This window comes from Protopterus annectens, chromosome 11.part0 (genome assembly GCF_019279795.1).
Source record: "Protopterus annectens isolate FY-2018-M chromosome 11.part0, PAN1.0, whole genome shotgun sequence".
Classification (NCBI taxonomy): Eukaryota; Metazoa; Chordata; order Ceratodontiformes; family Protopteridae; genus Protopterus; species Protopterus annectens.
Window position 1 is genome coordinate 1076413535 of NC_056745.1, and position 16721 is coordinate 1076430255.

The window sequence follows — 16721 nt, forward strand, 5'->3', positions numbered from 1 at the left end:
TGATCCAGGTGTCTCTTCCCATGCCACTCAACATATGTTTAGGGCCATCATGGAGGCACAGGCACTTTCCCATAGGTCCTCCAGAGAAATGCTGAGGGTGTAGATGTGGCACAGGCTGATATGCGTGACTGTCTCCACTGTGTTGCCAATTGAATAGATTGGTTGAATGACACATTAGAATGAGCGGTGTCTGTGATGGAACGTCTGCTGGGAGGGGATCAGTATCCTCATGACATAGGTCAGCCACATCATCTGCTGTTGGCCAGCATGGTCATGCCTGATCACACTCTCATAGTAGCAGTATTTCCACTGCTCTATTAGTGTTGAGGTGTCCACACCCAGATGCAGCAGGCCATGGGGTTATGGTCTTGGGCATCCTCATGAGGGGAGCTCATCCAGCAGACATCAGTCACATTCAGGTAGCAGCACTGCATCTGACCATGGGTGTGGATGTGCCAGTGCAACTCCTGGCAGAACCAGTTCTCATGGTTGGGTACAAAATGATGAACTACCACCTCTATCAAGCACAGCTCACACCTGTCCGGCATATCAAGATATAGAGCTTGCACAGAGCTTGGCTGTGCTCATGCAAACACTCACACACCAATTTCACCTGGAGAACTCATACAGATATGTACAACAGCTACATTGTTCAGCTGTGAAGCTTAAAACTCATTTTGTCTCACTGGCCATTTGTGCTTTATGCAAATGTCTGCCTGCTTCTCTTTCTTACTCACACACACTCACCAACCTTTTGTGTCAGCCTAGGCTTCCTGCCCCCCCCCCCCCACAACACCATGTGCAAGTGACAATAACTGTGCAATATCCCTGTTTTGTATCTTTTGGATTCAGGGATACATAAGCTTTGTGTATGATGCTCAGGGTACACAGCTGACTTAGTGCTTAGTATGGTTACCTTCATATGGTCACAGATGGTTTGTGGGGCAGACAATTGAATTAAAGCACACCTGCAAAAATCCAGAATGTCCAGAATGTCACTTCATAGATGTTCAAATGGCTGAATTTCGAATGCAATGTGCCATTCAAATGAATAACATCTGCTTGACATCCGGATTCCACGTAATGAGTTTCGACATACTGCCGCAAGCACGTTCTGAAATTTGCTCATACGGGTCGATGTTATTCACGATCGCACACACCATTTCAGATGACATGAATGTAAACCACATAGTATATCTGCCTTTGTAATGTTGAATTGGTAACTGTACCTTTGACTTATATTGGTCTTAGAAAGTTAGACAGTTAATAACATCAAATATTTCCATTTTTATTGTTAATGATCTTGTGAGGTTGTGAAGTCTGAAACTGAAAAGCATCTCCATTACTTTCTAACTTCTGTCTTTAATCATTTTCCAGTACAAACATATGGTACTAAGCTGAGGGCATGCAGTGACCATCACTACTTTTGAGAGGTGTGATTGTGTGAACCTTTGATGCCTGTCTACTACTTAATAATGGACACATGTAAGTCAAATAAGTCTTTGCTGTCACATGTGAAGGTAATTTCTGTACAAATCTCCCATCTTTTACTTGGTTACACTACCAAGTAACAACATGCAAGGATATGCTAGTCATTCATATTATTACATAATACACTCCAGGTCCAACACTTACCTTGTAAATCCATCAGTTGCAACAGTTTTAGTTCAGAGCTGACTCTGTCTGATGCAAAGAGTACACAGCCAATACAAGGGTAGGTAAAGGTTGTGAGTATTGCCTGGCATCAATGTTACTAGTGTATGTGTGTAGGAGAAATGTTTTAGCCCTTAGGTGGTGAGTGAGTGTGCTATGCATTATCCCTTAGCAAATGCAAGGGCATATTGAGCATGCCTATGTCTGCCTACACCCACAGCAGTTGCTGGTCCCCCCTCTGACTCCTCACCTGCATATGGCTTTGGTAACCTTGCCATTGGTGGTAGAATGTGTGCTGCTTCCCCTTGTTGATCCTTCCAAAGCTGTTTTCTCAGGATGATGTTTTGTAACATGGCACATACTGTGATTATTTCAGTACATGTCCATGGATTGTACTGCAGGGCTTCCCCAGATGTATCTAGGCATCAGAACCACAACTTCAGCAGCCCAAATACGAGCTCTATGATATTACTGTTTTGAGTCTGTGCCTCATTATGGTGCTCTTCAGCAGGTGTGTGTGCATTTCTGATGGGTGCCATAAGCCATGGTTCCAGTGCATAACCTGTATCCCCCAGTAAATGTTCCTATGGGATATCCTCCCTAGTGAACATCTGATACAGTTGGGAGATGTGCCAGATATGTGAGTCATGGTAACTGCCTGGGTTGCCAGCACACATGTTCAAGATGATTCCCCTGACATTACACATGCCTTTGCAGTTAATAGAGTGGAGGCCCTTTCGATTAATGTAGAGCCTTCTCTGTTCCCTAGGTGGTGCATTAATTTCTACATGTGTGCTGTCTGTGGCACCTAGTACTTCAGGGTAGTCTGCTACAGGATAGAACCCCTGTATATTTGTGGCACTATCCTCAGGAGTACAGGGAAAATATATGTGGTCACTATCATTTTGGAGCATAGCATTCAGGAATTGATGTAGGATTCTGGATGCTGATGTCTGTGACACTCACAGCATGTCCCCTGTTGGTCTTTGCAAGGTACCCATAGCTAAAATTCTAAGTGCTACACACACCTTTGTCTCAACTAAAATGAGTTCCCCTTGCTTTGCCCTGGCTATGAGTAGATGATGACAGATGTTGCATAGTTCCTGTAGCATGTTGCTGTCCACCCTGTAGTGCTTTACAATTTCCACTTCATGTAGATTGTGATAAGTTACCTGGGGTCTGAAAACTCTTCTTCTTCTTGACCTTGGTCTATTAGCAGCAGCAGCAGCATAGACTTCAGCCTGTTGCACATGCACATGAATAAATGCAACAGCAGCCCCTTACACTGTTTATGTGTAGACTCTTTTCCGTGGCTGTATTCCAATAGGTTTGAGAATTTGCAGGGAAAACGAGCACTGAGTCTGCATGGTTGCTTTATAGCTTGTTGAATAGCTCCTCCATCTTGGGTTGGTTGATTAGCATACAGTTCAACTGCTTATGCTGTAACTTGCATGCCATGGTGTTTACCTTGCTTGTACAGCTGTGTGTGGTTCTACACACTTTGTAGAGCCACTGACTGAATCAGAAACAGTGCGCTCCCATGTGCGGGTCATGGAGTGACTCATACATGGTGTAAGCAGACCATGTAAGTTTTATTGAATCTGGCTGTTGCTGTTTTTTTCATGGACACAATATCATTTTACATTTAAAAAGCATTACATTTGCATCCTTATATTAGTTAAATGGAATATATCGGATGTAGGGGATGGATATAAATTTTTATTTGATTATGAGAATGGAGTTTGTATGCCCATATTTCATGTTACTTTGCCACTATGAGAGTTTGCATAATCCACTTATATTTGTAAATAAGATCAGTTCTCATTTAAGAGGCAAAAAAGGATTGTATTAAAACTCAAATAACTGAAAAAAATGAACTCAAATCATCATATAGCTCATATAACCTTCCTCCTACCTTCCACCTCTCCCCCTCCTTTCTTTCACCATTTCCACTCCCCCTTTACTTTACCTAACCTCCTTCTCCTGCATTGCATTGACTGTCCATCAACCTTTATTAAAGCGGATATACCTCCTTCTCAGACTACCCCACTTCTCTTTCCCCTCCTCTTTGCCTTCATCATTTAACATCTACCTCTATGCCCTTATAATAATCCTTACTTCCCTGTTTTCTCTCTTTTGTCCAAATAAAGTCACATTTTTTTCTCCTTTTTCTGTCAAACATAACAACTCATTACTCTCCACTGCTAAACTCCACAGTAGTGTGTTTTGTATTTCATTCTATATTGAATCATACTTCATAGCATGATTGTTTTCTCTCTATTGATTTTCTAGCAAGTATATGTAATTTTGAAGATATTTCCTCTTATGTAAAATTATAATTTTTTTGTTGTTTTACTTTGTATTTTATGCATATTCCCTGGACCTTGTATTGTATTGTTTGTATGTTCTTTGATGATTCTCTCCCTTGGCCTCCACAGAAAAGGGTTACCTGGCCCAGTGGACTTTCCCGGTAAACAAATGTCAATAAAATAAAATAATAAAATAATGTCTATAAAACATCAGCATTCATGATTTTTTCCCGGGGCAAGACCCAGCACTTTCCAGTATCACTATTTCTGAAATAATCTAGACCTAGAGATAGGTAGCCTTTGAGAAAATGAAATACCATCTTTGCCAAAGATTTTCCAAACACAGCATTGGAACATTTAACGATATGTGTGGGGGGGAACAGTGACAGAACATAATGGTACAGAGGGGCCTTTCTTCCTGCAAAAATGAACAAAACTGGTTGAATGCTATTCTATTTGCTTTGAAGTGACAATCGCATTAATGTAACTTAAGTGTTTAGTGCCCTTCATTAGAACTTTGATGCAAGACATTAAACTCTTAAGTTACAATAATGTGACTGTCTTCATTTTTTTTTCAAATATAGTTTTTCTTTCACTTTTCTTTTTTTTTTTCTACTATGAACAATTTAATACAATGTGGAAGTAAGGTAACAATGGGGTTACATATGATCAATAATTTATGTTGCATACAGAATTTATGGCATACATGGTGGCTCAATCAATACGCATGAACCCTAATATCAGAATAATAATAATATGTTAAACCTAGATAAGTATCCAGTCATAAAAAATTGTATAATCTGGGACTTTTTTCAAATAAAAGATCAGCCTTTAAGTTCTATTGTGGATTCTCCAGCAGCAAATAAAAAATACTGCTTAATTATTAATCAAATATTATACTTAGTAAATTTGAAGACATCAGAAATCAACATAACTCTACAAGACTTTCAGTTATACCAACAAATCATCTCCCTTCTACTACTGAAAACTAAAATGTTATCAAGCACTTATAGACTAGTTACCCAAATCAAATTCCAGAACGAAATCCTATATTCAGACTATTGGATGAGTCAAAACAATATGTTAACTAATGAACAAAAACTAGTGGCAATAGATATAACTATAAATCTAACCCCCTTTAAAAAATTAATTTACACCAATTCATGATTAACAACAACGCATACCGCACACCACTCTTTCTGAGCAAAATAAATGCCAATCCACCACCTTTCTGCCCCACATGCGCCAATGCAGTTGCTGACATTCTCCACATATTTTGGTCTTGTAAAAGCATCTATAAACTTTGGTGCTCTTTAAGTGCAAAGCTGGAGAAAACAGACTGTCTTCAGTTTTTGAAAATGGAGAATACAAGAATCATAAAAATCATATCCAGTGACTGCATCACACCTCTGCTATACATTCATAGACATATTTTAAAATATTTTAGGAGAAAAACTTTCATATTTAAATGTTTAGTGTGGTTAATATTTTAGTTGTTGCAAATCTGAGCTTGCTTTGCTTATGTGCTATGATTTAATTTTTTTTTTATTAAGATTCGATGTAGTATTGGGTTTTGTATTGATTTCATATTACTGTACTCTTGAATCTAGCAACTTTGCTTTTTGGCAACTTGCAAAACAGTCACTTTTTGAAAGTATTCTAATATTATCATTAGCAACCAACCCACATATTAAATTCATTTGCTTCATATCTGATTGCTATTCCATAAAACATTATTGGTTCTGTTTATATTCCTTGCAGCTGCCATGGCAAAGAATTAAATCTTCATTATAATAAATAGCTGTAAAATGCAATATTATATCCACAGATTATCACATTATTAATTTATTTATTTACATTTGTTAACCGGGTAGTGACCGACTGGGTTGGAAACCCATTTTCAGCAGAGAGCCTGGGAGAAAAGCTCCAACAACAATACACATTATTTAAGATACAAGCTGTAAAAAATAGTATAAGTAGTACATTGCTAACAATATGTAAAAAGTATAACAAAATATTATAACGTACATGTTTTAGACATATTAGAATACAGGTAATGGCTTTTTTTTTTTCAATATAAGTGAGGTACATAAGCCATGTAGCTTTACAAAGGTGAGTCACATCTGAAAGAACAAAATTAATAAAGATAAGACAGATAGTAGGATAGCCCAATGTGGGATGAACACTATTTGTGCTAACATATGTGAGATGAGTGGGAAGAAATAGGAAGAGAATTAGCCAGGAGCAATACAGGGGCATAGCCAGTTATCATTTAAATAGTCCTTCAGGGTAGTTTTAAATGTGGACAGGTTGTTTTTTATTTTATATATATATATATATATATATATATATATATATATATATATATATATATATATATATATATATATATATATATATATATATATACACATACATATATATATATATATATATATATATATATATATATATATATATATACACATACATACATAGATATAAACCTATAACAATGCTATGTACAAATATAAAACATAGATTATATTTATGTTAAGCATTAGAAAAATGTAAAAGGCTTTACACTGTATGATATTATTGGTACGAGGTTTATATTCACTTGTACAACAGTTATTGGTGAGATGTATAATGCAGAAATGTTTTAATTTTGATGTTAGACTAGAAAGGAAGTGGAAAAAAATAGTTAACTATGTTTTCTGAGAAGGGACGGTATTACAGTTCAATAGAAATTAATATTTTGATGTATAGAGGTATTATGGAATTAGCCAGGGGTTAAGCAAGAGAATAGCCAGAAGTTATTTAAATGCTGTTTTAGCTGAAATGTGGAAGAATTATGTCCCATCATATGAACTACTTTCTAACTTTATTAGATAGTTGAGCATCACACTGTAATGTGATAGCATTTCTCTGCCTTGCAGTGAACAAAGATTACAATGACCTGTAGTGCAGTGTAGGAATGCCAGCTAAGTGATTCATCACAGAAACAAAATGGAAAGCCTAACTCCCTAAAATGTTATCTATCATTGTTATCTTTATGGTGAATAAATTGATTACTATAGGGTCATGAGAAAATGCACATTGACTTTAAACTAGGATCCTGGAATATACCCTGGTCATTAAATTAATATGTCTAATTCAGTTAGATATATTGGAAAGCACAATAATTGTCCTCCTATAGCTTATCACCTATTAAATTTTTGATAGAGCATGCAATAAGTCAATTATCAATGCTCACGGGACATCGGTGTTGTTCTTATATATATCACTGCTCCAAGCAACTGCACTATAATCAAGTATGTAGCACTTATTAGGAACATGCGAGGTTATGAAAGTGGCATAGACAAGGCACATCTGTCTGTCATGACTGCAAAACCGTGATGGCAGGCATTCAGTGGCTGCATGCCATATAACCATATAAAACACACTGAGAAGATATGCTTTATATTAAACTTTGTGCCTTTTTTGTGTCTGCAGCATTTTCTTTGACTATAATTGATATGGAATATTATGATTTCTGCTTTCATAGTTACTCATAACTGTTGCAAAAAAAGTTCTCATGACATGCATCACTTTATAACTTTATGAGATTATTGACATTTAGGTACAGTATACTGACATCAAGCTTTTGAATGTTAATCATAAACTGGAAGTTTCTGATGTATCATTGTATAAGGAAACATAAATTTATGTACAAACCTCATTACAGAGCTGACATATGCTGACCAAAAAATGCAAAACTTACATATTAAAAATCTTTAAAATACAAAATATGCAATGCCTCTGTGATTGTGTTCTTCTATCACATTTTACCTTCCTGCACCGCCTTACTAATTTGTACAAACTCTAAGCATAACCGTAGTCATTTAATAGCAAAGGTATGCCTTCAGACAGTTGTTCTCCATAAATCAGGTACAATTAACAAACATAACTTTTGCATATCCTATCTGGCATCCCCATAGCAATAGTTGAAGATAAAAAGCATGCCCCTTATGAAACTATTGCATAACACAACACTTGTAGGCCTTTATTAGGTAATAACACATGAATCGGACTACTGAAAGTTGCTGCTAAGTCTTCTTTATTTCAGGAAGACTCATTACTTGGCTAAAAAATATTTATTAATCGAATACTGATTTTTGTTTTATAATTTGAAATAGTGATTATTATAAATGAGACAAAACAGCTGGAAGTGGGATCGTTAGAAAAGTTAAAGAGGAAATTAAATAGAATGAAATGGAATTTGTGGAAACAATACATGCAGAATAATGTTCAGGAGGAGAAGTGAAGTTTAAGGGAAGATAGAAACTGAGCAGTTTATGCAATGTTGGAGTGAATGATAATTGTTAAAAAGAAAACATGTATACTATGTAGGTTTTTAGGTTATAGGATATTATATTTTTTACCAATGCTTTCACTTTATATGATTTTACATGCCTTTCTAATATATGTTTAACATTGTCACTATTCATGTTTGGGGCTTTTCTCCCCGGGCCTCTACTGAAAATGGACATATATCCAGTTAGACTAGCCCGGTCAACAAATATAAAATAAATAATAAATAAATTTATAGGTCATAGGTACTTACTAGGCTATTGATCTGTGTGGATCATGGGAAGCCTAGCCTTATATTCCCTTGGTATTTTTGTTTCCCTCTTTAGAAAACTGACTGCTTTATTCTCACTCTCTTTTACAGTGCAAAGTGCAATCCTCTTGCATGGTGCACTATTCTGACAGCTGGCAATGCATCTTACAGTTTGCTAACTCTTTATTACTCACCCTATTAAAAGACAACACAACCCAAAGCCATTTGCAGTTATGAATTTCTCACACCTTTTCTACCTCCACTACAAATCCATCTACTTCTAATTCATTTGCCCCTTTTCTCCATCGATTTTACCTATGTCCATTCACTCCATCTCTTGTTCCCCTTCATCCCATTGCTGTAGTATGCTTCTTCTTCTCATATGCCAGTAAGCCCAGTTTAATGGAATTTACCAGATTTAATTTTCATCCTGGCCCTTTCAACTTGCTCCTTTTCTTGCATTATCACTTCTTCTTATATTGGTTCCTGATTCATTTTTAATTTTGTGTTTTTTACTTTTTTAGATAAAATTAATGCTAGGGCTGCAACACTTTAATGTGCTCTCTTTGTCTTCCCTGTTCCATCCAATTCAAATAAAAATGTGTTTTATTAATGTATCACTGCCCCACTGCCCACCTAAATTTAGCTGCATTAGCTCACTGAAGTATCTTAAAATTTCCCAGCTTCTCACATTCTCAAAAATGTGACTCCAGTGTCCCTTGTGGTTGCCTTCTCATCTCCAACATGTCTTCTTTACCTCAGAAAACATTTTTGCACACTTAGGGTATACAATTCATGCAATCATTTCCATTCAAAAATTCTGAATTTTCATTATGTTGCAGTAACCTACAGAAGAGACCAGGGGGAGGGGTGGAATCTTCCTGTTTCTATGGCAGTATTTAACCCTAATATTTTGCATATGAATAACCCAGAGATTGGTAAAACAAGAAAATGTTGTAACATTATTTGCTTGTTGTACCTATCCATGAGGGACATGAGTGCTAAACCAGGATTGAATATGCAGTTTCACATGCATTTGTTCAAATATGAGTAAGAGAAATGCTTCGCTTTGTGCGGAGTGGAAGACAGTTTCATAAAAGAGGTCTCTTCTGTGATACATATCTATCCCTCAAATATGTTCTATTTATGCTTCAAAATAGATTGAAATCCTTTGAGGAGGTATTCATGTTGCTATTAGACTTATGAATATGCAATATATCTGGTAGGATAAGGTCAGTTGAAGCTCTATATGTGAGGCAGAATAGCAGCGTGTATAATATTAAGTAGGGAGAAAAGACTTTGAGATGGTCTGCATAGTTTTTGAGATTTAGGTCCTTGATTTTTTTGTGAGACAGCATCGTGGTCACTCTAGTTGTGACAAGTGTTTGGATAGCTGCATACAGAAGGGCCACTATATTCAAAGATCAACCTGATGAGAGCCAAGTACAGTGGAATGGTTACATCCAAGGATGTGGATGCCATACATTTAGATATAAGCTGTGAAAAAGAACTTCTTACAATAGTAGATATGTGGCGACCAAAAGACAGTGCATTATCAACATTGGTTCCCCTATCCCTCATTATTGGATCAAATGTCAAGGATATGTTGTTAATTTGACAGTTACAAGATATGTTATGTTTATCAAAGGATACTGTTATGCATTTCTTGTAATTTATCTTTAGTTTGTGGTTTTGAGATCAGCTATTTATTTGGGAAAGGCCATCTTGATGGACTTTGGTGTCGTCTGGGAAGTTTATGATGATATTATAATATTCTGAGAACAGTGAGCCACAGGCAAAAATAATCATACAAAAATAAACAAATAAAAAAATATACACTTTTATCTGCTTAATCCAACATTTATTCAATTTCCTAGTGCTGTAGCCCTTTGGTCTTCCAAGGAGCTCTTTGAATGGCCAAAGGGCCACAGCACTAAAGAACTGAATAAAGGCTGTATTAAGCAGGAAAAAGATGTGTATTTATTGTGAGTTTATAATGGCACCAAGCTTACAAACATTTGCAGACCTATTCCGCCATTAACCCTTAACATTTAATTTGAACTATGAGAAGTAAATTTCAAAGAGAAGTGGCCCAAGGTTTTAACCCTATGGTACACCACTAGTGACAAGCATTATGAGGTGGTAGATCTGCCCACACTAATTTCATGGCTTCTATTTGTGAGACAATTTGCTCTCCAATAAGTTACATAGGGATTTACATTTATTTATTGATTTTTTTAATTTCTCCAAGTCTTTTGGGTTTCTAATGCCATGGTGGGAATTGACCCTATTCCTAAGTCAAAGCATGATTAAAGTTCATGAAATTATTCCTTGATGTTAGCCAGAAGTGCTCTTTGCAGCACCCACAGTGTGCCCAGTAATAACTCCTTCCGCAATTTGCATTGAATTACATGTATCAGTAAAATATCTAACTACGATTATAAATGTCTGGGTATCCTTTTTCAACATTGCCCTCATTTCTTGCTGCAAATCCTGGTATTTTATGACTTTGTGTCTCTCTTTACATAAGACACTGTAATCACTGGGTGTAGCAATTTCAATGATCAATGCCACTTTTGTCTTCTTTTTCTAGACTACTATGACTGGTTTTATCACATCTCATTTTCGAACTGTTGGTAATGGGTGATCCCATGTGAAATAAACTTCATAATTTTCTATAATGCTTTGTGGCTTATTTTTCCAGTGTTTTTCAACTGCTTCAGTATTATAATGTTTGCACAATCTCCAGTGCAACAGTCTTGCCACATTATTATGCCTTTCAATATACAGTCCTTCTACCATTAATATATCACAATCAGCAACAAGATGTGTAACTGTTTCCAATTCTGTTTTACAAAATGTACATTTGTCTGCTTCTCTCACATGTTTAATGGACTTTATAAACCAATGTGTACTTAGTCCACTATCTTGGGCAGCCAATATTAACCTTTTGTCTTTTGGTTTAAATCCACCATTCCTTAACCATTCCTGCATTTGATCCTGATCAACATGAGGTTGTTTCAGCAGTTTTCTATACTTGCAACTATATTTATGTACTTTCCACATTTCTTGTCTTATCTGATCCTTCCCATTATATTCTTTCTTTTGTTTTTTGGCACATTCAGTTGCTGCCAGATTTTATCTCCTTCTGGTTTGATTTCCATTCCCACTTGACACTGATATGCTTCAGCTAAACTAAGCAGTCATCTTAGACTTACCCCCGGAATCTGCAAGCCCTGCACGGTGTGCAGGATTAGTGCAGGAGCTCCAGCAGGCAATATGTCTGCTGTGCAGTCCAGGAATAACCTGTAGGGTTGTGCATGAGAGCTCCTGCACTAGTCCTACATAGACTCAGCCCCTGTATGCAAATTACCCCATTTGCACTAGAAATCCATGCAAATGAGGTGAATTTGCATTCCAGGAAGCTGGAAACTGGCTGTGCAGGACTAGTATAATGTGCAGAAATGTACTCTGCCAGTAATGGAGTACATTTCTGCAAATTACAAAACTGAACCATGACAGCTCCAAATAAAAGGTGGATATCATGTATAAAGCATGAATATGGCCAACTATAAGGCCAGTGGCATGGAAAATACTTGCAAATAAAAATAAATCAACTTTTATTTTTTTTAACCGATCTCGGCTGTTTAAGCATAGGGCAGTGGCACGCAAACAGGATCGGGAGGGGAAATAAGAAAAAAAACCTAAAATAAGCATTCTAACCAAAATCACTATTTTGCCATTATACTCAATGGCAGGCAGAAGACAACATGGCCAGTGAATAGTGGTTGCTAAGGGAAAAGGCTCAGTGTGGGGCATGTAACTATGCATTAGCAGGCAATCCTATGCAAATGAGGGAAATGATAGTGAATCCCAGATTTCACCTGCATGCTAGTCAGCACCCAACAGTGTAAGAGCAGGAATAGCTTGGTGCAAGTCTAGGAGCTAGCTGACATCATAGGTGTGTGTTAGGCATACAGCAAGTGGACTGGAGCCCTGTGGCTTGGGTTTGCTCCTAGCTTAGTACAGCTAAGCAAGGGGGTGTGACTGAGGCTGTCTAGCAAGCTTTATATTGCCTAAGTGGGTGTGCGTGCCTTGCACCGGGTTATAAAGTGAAAAAAAAGTAAACCAGGAAATATCAGCTCCATGTACATTTGAGCACTTAAACAGGAAGGCAATGGGAAAATAAAACAGCAGTAGGAAGGTAATGTAGGAGAAGTAGCATAACTAGCAGGTGAAAATGTATCAGAATCAGCCAGTTACACAGGCAGCACACCAGCCCAGCCCAGAACACTACTACAAACCATGCAAACACCTTTCCCTCTGTTTTTTCCCATACTCTACACCACCGGTGTATACAAGCGTAGAAGATTTAACAAACAAAACAACAAAATGATAGGGGCTGCAACAGCTATCATGCAATAACAAGAGGAAGAGGCTGAGGGTGGTGAAGATGTGAATGCTGTTGACCAACCAACAGTCAGGAGATGGAGAAGAGTGTACAGACCAAGGGTAAACTACCAGGGGCTACATGAGCTGGAGATAGTGGCGTGCTATAGGGTGGACAGGAAACACTTACAGCAAATTGTTGAGTTGTGCCAGACACACCTGACACACAGAACTAACAGAGGGGAACCAATCCCAGTGGATACCAAGGTATGTGTAGTCCTAAGAATACTAGCTACAAGTACCTTCCAAAGGCCAACTGGGGGATATGATGGGGATCACACAAACATCAACATCCAGGGTACTCCACCCAGTGGCGGCTGGTGACTTCAAATCACAGGGGGGCTGCAGGAGACGCTGAATGGGCGGGGTCAAAGGGAAGGGGTGTGGTCAACCACAAAGGGGAGGAGCTATGCACAAAACCACAAAAAACTAACTTTAATTAAATACGCTGCCCTGGGTGGCAAACCATCATTATGAAAGTCCAATCAAGACAAAAATAAGTGTAGAAGAATAAAAATATTTCAATGCATTGGCTGCATGACAGCTTACTTAATATCTAGATGGAAACAAAAGGTTGTGAGGCATGAAAAAATAAATTACTTTTTAAATACATTACTGGAATGCCAGTCAAAATCAAGTATAAGAAAAACCAGAAGCACTCAACTCAAACTACTTCTCCTTGCACTGCAGTTCTAATTATAATATATTCAGCTTTATTAAAGTACCAAGCAACATGCTGAAAGTAGAAATCTATGTGATGCCCCCACTTGTAAAAATGTTTCTTATCCAAAAGACCTGCTGCCTGACAACGCTTCATGGGGAAAACATGATAAAAGTAAAAATGAAAAGCAAACAAGAAACAAGCTCAAGATACATTGCTTAAAGGATTACTGTACAGGTTATGGACCACACATGATTGGCATTCTGTTTAGTTTACGGGTAAAGCCTGTAGAGATGACTGGAAGTCTCCAACAAGTGTAATGAGCTTTTTAAAATAATGGAATCCTGTCCTTTAATACCCAAGGCTTATACATTATCTAGTCAAGTATTCTCTGCATGGCAACAACAGAAAGGCTTTCAATGTTGGCAATTCTTTAACAGTATGCTTATTAAAGCTTACTTGCATCTTACGATGTCAGACAAGCTTACCTTATGGTCATTAAAGCATTGCTACTTAAACACAGAGCAACAGGCACTTTGAGTAATAAGCATAAATCAACAGTACAAAATATGACAGAAACCAGACCATTCTGCAAAATCAAGGACAGATGAAAAGCCACTGTAGTACTTATGCAGTGTGTCCTCCCATCCAAGGTAGATACAACTACTCCTTGCCTTGCTTGGACACATCCAGAGTCACTACATGGGGAGTGGGGTGCAACAAGCATGTCACAATTTGAAATCTCTCTGGCTGACTGTGATGGCCCTGACACATTTGTCATACCTCTCAACTTCAAGAGCAAGAAATCTGGACAAAGCCATACACAGAAGTGGGACAAAGGCACAACAAGAAGCACAATTTTAAATATTGCTCTAATAAACTTAGAAAGATAATAGAATAGGTCTTGCATTAGTATGAATTTTCTGAAGGGTATAAAATCTGAAACTCAAATGTCTGTCATTTTCTAACTTCAGTCTTTAGTGATTTGTCACTAATTTGCCAAAACACACAATTTTATGAAAAATGGACCAAAAATGTGATGCAAAAATATAAAATAGACACACAATACAGCTTCTACCTGTCAAAGAAGGGACACTTTAATATTAGTACTGCTACCTTGAGCAGCTGACAAAATAAAAGAATCTACATGCATTTCAAGTAATCTATAACTTTGATTATTACAGTTATTTCTTAATTGTAAACCCTCCATGTTTTCTTCCAAAATTGCTATTTTATGGAGGGATTATTAGGGGAAGAGCAACATTTTGAGCCAAAATTGGGGACAGTTGAGAGGTTGGCTATGCCTAATTCTATAAAGCAATTTATTTGCATGTACCTCTCAACCTGTTAATGCAGTAAATCTGAACAAGGCCAAATATATTGGGGCACATATAAACAGTACTAAAAATTGCTCTTGTATAAATTGAGACAGTTGATAGAACGGCTCTTACTTTAACATGCATTTTATGAAGGTTATGAAGTCTGAAACTTATTATTTAGTGACTTCTGGCAAATCATTTAGGAATTAAAACTACAAATTTTATGAACAACAAACCAAAAATAAGAAGCAAAAATCTATTCATTCTTTGAAAATCTGGACAGTTGGGAGGTATAGTTCAGCTGGGCCTGTCTGAGTTTGCTGCCCTTCCCCTGACAAAATAATGGTTGAACTGGAGCCTCTGCAGCCATTCCAATTAACCATTACTTGGCTATTTCACTCCATTTACCATAAACACTAATGTGCATACTGCTTTACTTCAATGATTGGACTTCATTTGAAAGTTTTATTTTGTATTTTACAGCACAAACATTAAGTAATCTGTTAAACAAAGCAATGCAGTCTCACAATGAAAACTTAGCATTAAAACTTCTCTGCCCTTGAAACTCACATTCATTGAAACCCACATTCAAAGAAAATACATTTTGCCAGTGGCAGATAAAGATTAATTTTGGGCTGTTTTCGAATCATAGGCCCCTTGCATATGAAACATACATGTGCTCTTTGATACACCTTCCTCATTGTACTAAAAATTATATTCCTTGTACAATACAGTACACTTGTTAGAGGGTGTTTTAAATTTGTTTTGAACATTTTTCCAGTAAGCAATGAAACAAAACATATGCACCCATAATGGCAAAACTGCCCAGTTGAGAACATTTATCATAAAAAGTCTACTCAGACTTCCACAGTCCACCATTATTAGTAAATATACACAATTCTACAGTCCACCATTATTAGTAAATATGCACAATTCCACAGTCCACCATTATTAGTAAATATGCACAATTCTACAGTCCACCATTATCAGTAAATATGCACAATTCTACAGTGCACCTTTATCAGTAAATATGCACAATTCTACAGTCCATATTCAGTGAATTCAGTTCTTGCCATAGCTGTCAACCTTAGCACAAAAACCTGGACGAAGCCAATAATGGGGGAATACAGTCCCAAAAATAGGGACAAATTTAAAATATTCATCTTATAAACTTAGAAAATTGCTAGAAAAAGGTTGTGCTACTATGTATTCTGAAGAACATGAAGTTTGAAATTCAAATGCCGGTCAATTCTACTGTGGACAGAACAAAAACAATTTTCAGCAGAGACGCAGGGATTAATACTGCAGACACGTCTTTGTAAAATGGCAGGGCATCAGAGCAAATCCACACAAACACAGGCAGGAGATGCAGACTCCAAACAGAAGCCACCCCAACCAAGAATCAAACCAGAAAACCTATAGCTGTGAGGCAACAATACTACCACCGCACCATCAATTATGCAAGGAATTAAACATTCAGAAACCTGAAGTCTGAAATTCAAATGCCTGTCAATTTTACTGCGGACAGAACAAAACCAATTTTCAGCAGGGATTAAAACTGCAGACACGTCTTTGTAAAATGGCAGGGCACCAGAGCAAATCCACTCAAACACATGGAGGAGATGCAGACTCCACACAGAAGCCACCCCAACCAAGAATCAAACCAGAAAACCTATAGCTGTGAGGCAACAATACTACCACTGCACCATCAAATCTGCAAGGAATCAAACATTCAGAAACCTGAAGTC